Source organism: Ixodes scapularis, unplaced genomic scaffold (genome assembly GCF_016920785.2).
Source record: "Ixodes scapularis isolate PalLabHiFi unplaced genomic scaffold, ASM1692078v2 PGA_scaffold12__126_contigs__length_90152505, whole genome shotgun sequence".
Classification (NCBI taxonomy): domain Eukaryota; kingdom Metazoa; phylum Arthropoda; class Arachnida; order Ixodida; family Ixodidae; genus Ixodes; species Ixodes scapularis.
In genome coordinates this window covers 69,054,050-69,060,017 of record NW_024609838.1, presented here as the reverse complement: position 1 = coordinate 69,060,017, position 5,968 = coordinate 69,054,050, and positions in this window count along the sequence as shown.

Sequence of the window (5,968 nt, the reverse complement as noted above, 5' to 3'; positions counted from 1 at the left end):
ATATATTTTTTTGTATACCACATGGCGACTCAGCACGTCCTTAACTGGACTCTGAATGCTTCTTTTTTTTTTTTTTGAGAGAGAGTATTTATTTGGTAGTACTAGCCTTGTAAACGTTGTGTCCACGTCACTATATCTTGGAGATAAAATGGCGTGCCAAGTCACGAGCATCTCGCTAACAGCCCGCGGCCAGTGAGGCTGCCTTATTAGTCTCTTGGGATGCAGAGGAACAAATCACAAAGCAAGAAGCGCGAGCATAAGTTACGCACGGTATTTCTGGAGCTCTAAGTCACTGTAGTAAATACAACATTTTTATAAATATAAATTTGGAGGTAAAGATGGTTGAACGTTCTTCAACAGTCACAAGTGAGTCCGAAGTTTGATTTAGACGGAGTTTTAATAGCCCGCAGAAAATACGGCGCGTACATGAGCGTTAGGGCCAGCTTCCTGGGTCACTAAAACGCCTCTAGCGTGTATGATTAATACTACAATGAATAGTTCAGAAACTATAATCTCACATCCAGTTATCTGAATTCGTCCGCTAAAATTCATCCAGGCATTTCCCCCCTCCCCTCTACCCCTGAATTTAATACACACTCACAAACAAGCGCAAGTAGGCGCACCAATTTAGGCGCAGTACAGAAGTCAAAGGTCCTTTTTCATAATATTATTGTCAATAGCTCGTCGCAGACACAGACGCTGGGTTTTAAATTTATTTAGTGTGTAATGTAACATTTTTGGTTAATAGTGCTAAGTTTAATAAGAAAATATTTGCGCAACATAATGTTCCTTGTAGCGCCGACTCTAGCGAAGTTTGTTTGAACCCGGTTTGAGAACTTTATGCATTATCCTTTGGGTGCTGTGATTTTTTTTTCTTGTGCCAGAGATTATCCCTTACTTCTCACACATCACAAGGCAATGCAAATTTTGAAACTAGAGGCAGCAGCGTTATTGTTGTCCGTATTACACTTTCTGGCAGTTTAATGGTCAAATAATGACGCAATAAGGGTTTTGCTGAACATTTGTGTCTTTTATAAAAAAAAGATGTGTGCCCAATTGCAATGAAAATAAAAATTAAGACCGAAATGTGAAGTTTATAATGTAAGAACAAATTATGCGTAGAATGTAAAGTAGAAAACAGATCAATCGAAAGAACAGATGAAGAACTATCGCTCGATTACATGCACTTTATTTTTTTTTACAGGTACTTCGCTTTTTAATGAACAAAGTGTCTTCGTACGAGAGCCTGATGGTGCCTTCGCTAGACGTTCCTTCCGACCCCCGCGCCTTTCCAGAGAATCACGGAGGCGTCTGGTCACCCTGGGTGGAATAAAGCTTCTTCGAGGCTCACGATGGAAGATATGCGAGAAATGATTATTACTGTCGAGACCGGTTATAACGAATTCGGTTATAACAAAATAGCGGCAACAGCGAGCGAAGCGATCACCATTTTTCCGTTTCCTTGTGCACTTCGTTATGACGGAAATTTGTTACAACGAAATAGCGGATATAGCGGTGTGATTTCCAATTCTTGTCGACTTCATTATAAACGGTCTTGACAGTTAGTATACGACATTAGGTCTGGCCACAGTCAACGCTACGATCTGACGGAGCCAATCGAAAAGCACCAAATGTGCATCATCATTGCGCTCGTTGTCTTCATGCGTTTGATCTATTACCGGGTAAAACAATCACACACAGTAAAAAAGGTGACGAGCGCCGGACCTTGCACATTTGCCCCTGCTTGATTGGCTGCATTGAGTCGTAGTGTGGGCTCCGACGTAGCTATTGCGAAACGGAGCATTTTTTTTTCTTTCATCACGAGCCAAAGCTCACTCAAAGGCTAGAGATATACAAACACAGATGCACAAACTAAAAAATGGTCACGAGGCAGTCTGTGCCGCGGACTCTGATGACACGCAGACATGCAGCGTTCCAACCGGCGAGTGACCCCTTCTTTATTCAGCCGAGTGATAACGTAGACGCAGCCCCGAAAGGAGGAAAAGGGCGAGGGAAAGCCACTTGCGTCCTCTAATCTACCGTTCAAGGAAAAGACACAATCTTGTCGTCTTCATACATTAAATCTCTCGGGCGTCTTGATGAGTCGCCCGAAGTGAGAAACTCTGCCCTGTTGCTGAGGGCGCACTTGTATCTGCGACGAAGGCACCCCCTTGCGGCCTGATGCTGCACGAAGCGTAGGGGATTGCGCCCGAGACTGCCGAGACCCAGTGGAGTGCTGTAGGGGTTGCGAAGGCGGCGAAGTAGCAGGAGGAGGCACTGGAGGCAATGTCGATGCAGCTGGTGTGTCGGAGACCGGCGATATAGAGGTCTTCACTGCACTCTGTGATGGAGTGAATGGAACCAGAGGGCGACAGTTCCGCTCAACTATGCCCGTTGCCTTCTGTACAACACACGAGCGAGGTAGTGTTGCTGGACCCAGGACACGCGCACGCGCAGCTCCAGGAACGCCCGCGAGCCAAACTCCAATTGTGCGCCGACAAAATTGGGAGTGGGGAATTGATATTTTTTGCTCTGCGATACCGTTTTGTATTGAGTGTCGGTTGTGTATTTCTTATTTTATTTATTACGTCACTAGCACATTTGCGTCGTTTATTTTAAGCCTGGTTTATCTTGAGGGATAGGTTGGGCACTTGCCTACTGAGTGGTTTGTGGTTATCGCCAACGTGAGTCTTGGCCCTCATTGTTTTTGAACCGACCCAATGCGAGGCAGATGCAGGACTTAAGGCGGCTGGGATTATAGCGTGACCCTCCCAGCGTCAACGACTGAACGACCCTCGGCGGAGCGGCTGGTGATCGGCTTCACCTCAGAAACGGCTTCGGGAGGCGGAGATGCTATGACCCGCCAAAGCGTCTGGCTTCTACGGCGGCGGGTGCCAAACGGGCGGATTGAGATAATGCGCGTGCCTTTCCTCCCGGCTACCTGCCAGACACGGTGAGCAAACGGGAATCGGACGGCGCCGACTCTCTGCAAGAAAATCGTCCAAGGTGCAAGACCCGGCCAATCTGCGTTGCGCGCAACCGTCCCCCGTCCTCGTCTCCCTGTGTTTGTGAGTGCGTAGAAAGCTGGTCGGACCATGTTTCCCAGTCGTTAAGACCATTTTTGGGGATGCATTAGCCCAGGATTAGCCGAACACGCGGGGCCTGACTCGTCAGGCTACCGTCAGTCACTTTAGTGGAAGCGCCACCGACGGACCCCTCCTATCTCTCAGTTGTCAACAAAAAGCCCGACCGTTCGAGAGACGATCGTCTTCAATCTGAACATTTCGATATAAAATAAACCTGTCGTTAAGTTTGAAGCTCTCCTTCTCGACTGACTACCTCTCTGATAAAGTCTTTCCTGAGGTTTGCCGTACGCCAGAGGTCTTACCATGCTGCCCAAGAGAAACCCGGGCTCAGCGTACCGCCACAACACCATGGCCGCACCCGAGGACCCGACGCTGACCTACGCCGTAATGAACCGACAACCGCTGCAGCTGTTCAACATTACCCGGTGGCGTCACGAAGGAACTCACCAGCGCAGCCGTACCCCTAACGCCACGATAAACAACATCAGTACGTCTGCCGAGACCAACCGTCGCCAAAAACAACCGACGTATGGATGACGGCGGACCAACGACCCATCTGCTATCACTGCGGTGAAGTCAACCACGGTAACCAACGATGCCATATACCGCCAGCTGACCTGCTAGGGTTTGCGCCTTATGACCCTCGGCCACGCCTTGGGGAGCGACCTCGGGACGTCGAGGTCTACCTACGCCGCTCGACATCTCCTGAGATGCCTCACCGTCGAAGATTCCGTTCGCCCTCACCCCGATGTCCATCATCACCCTTCTGCCGGTCTCGCCAGGACAGCTCGTCACCTCTCTCTAATCGTCATGAAAACTAGGCGGCGACTCCGGGAGGTGGTTTTGCCCGTAGAAGAGTAATAGTCATTCAAAAAGGACTGAGAGCTTCCACCCCTCACAACGCCGCGCCTCGGAAAAACGCTTCTGCAACGGTGTCAAACAACGTCGAAGTGGTTATCGATGGCCACGACGGGACGGCACTCATTGACACCGGAGCAGGATACTCTGTTTTAAGCGGAAAGCTCACTCACCGCCTTCGGAAAGTGATGACGCCGTAGGATGGCCTGCAAAGACGAACAACCGGGGGACATCTCATCACAACAACGGGAAGATGCACTGTTCACGCCGATGTCCAAGGTGGGATTTGTACAGTGAAATTTGTCGTCCTCAAGGGCAGTAAATAAGTAAGTAAGGGAAAAGAGACGTCATTCTTAGAATTTACTTTCTTTGTGGATACGGTGGCGCGATCGACCTTGGAGCGAACAGGTTGATGCTTTTAAAAAAACGCACACAAAAGAAACTTAAGACGGCTTACGTGTAGGAATGCGAAGGCATTTCTACACGCAGCGTATTTCTACAAGCAGCGCGCCACGTTTTCCTTTTCACACGGCGCTCGGGCGGTGATATCACGCCCCCTTACTGCGTGAGGCTGGCTGGCCTCCGCCAGCCTCACGGCTTTCGTGACGAAGCATTGGCGTTGCTGTGCTTTTCGTTGTGCTTTATATTAGAGGCACGTCCGCTTTGACCTTGAGCAGCGCGCGCTTGATGACGCGTTGTTGTGATCATCTTACAAGCACAATGCCGACGCCTTTTCTCGTAATGTGACATATAAAGGCCCGTTCACACCCGTGCAATCGAGCACGACCGAGAGAGACAAGACCGATTTTTAAGCCTTTTACGACGGCGTAGAACCAGATGCGCTGCTGCGGAGCAGGTCCTAAGTCGTCGCAAAAGGCTTAAAAACCTGTCTTGTCTCATCTGGTCTTACTCGGTTGCAAGAGTGCGAACGGCGCTTAAAGCGCCATTCACACACTTGCAACCGATTTGGACGGAGAGAGACAAGACCGATCTTTTAAGCCTCTTGCGACGTCTTAAGACCAGCTCCGCAGCAGCGCTCCCGGTCCTAAGACGTTGCAAGAAGCTTAAAAACCGTTCTTGTCTCTCTCGGTCGTTCTCGGTTTTAAGTGTGTAAACAAGCCTTAAGGCGTTCGCTTTAAAACCGGTCTCCACGCAGGGTAAGACCGAAGTGACATCTGCCGCGGTCCGCGTCCTTCCCGACCACGTGAACCTGCCACCGCTGTCCCGTGTTTGTGTGCCTGTCGGGACCGAGACAGTCATGTGCGGTGAAGCTTTGCTGGAAAAAACCCTTCACCTGCTCCTATAAGAAGGGGAGCCGGCATTGCTCGGGGCATAACAGAGATCAAGGATGAGCGTACCATGGCTCTTGTGACGAACTTCCAAACAGAGTCGCAGGATCTAACGAAGGGTACGGACGTGGGCAATGTCGAGGAACTCCGGGACCCAACTGCGAGCGGCCTGGTTCAGAAGACTCCTCTTCGACGCAACACAAGAAAACGCTGCCTTCAGAGCTCGACATCGACCCGAGCCTCCCAGCTCTACAATGACAACAGCTGGCTGACGTTCTCGACTAGTTCAGTGAGTGCTTTGCCACGTCGCAAAGGTACGTCAAGGAGCGGTTGCGAAGCGTCGGATTGTTAATGACGACGACGCGCCCCCTGCTCATCAGTCGCCGTACGGAGTCTCTGTGAAGGAGAGGGAAGCCATCGAGAAAGAAGTCGGTTCTCGATTCCATCGAAAAACATCGGAGTGTCGTTTCGCCTACGGCGAACTGAAAGTCCTCGGCCATGTCGGAAGTAGCAAGGGAGTACGCCCTGACCCAGCGAAAACATCCGCCAAAGCCGGATTTCCTCGACCATAAGACAAGAAGGTCATCCGCAGATTCCTGTGGCGGTGTGCGTACTACAAGAGCTTTGTTCAAGATTTCGCCAAAATTTCGGCGCCATTCACACACCTCACGAAAGATGACTGGAGGCTTCACTGGGCAAAAGAACAATAGCGGGCATTCCATGAACTGAAACGAA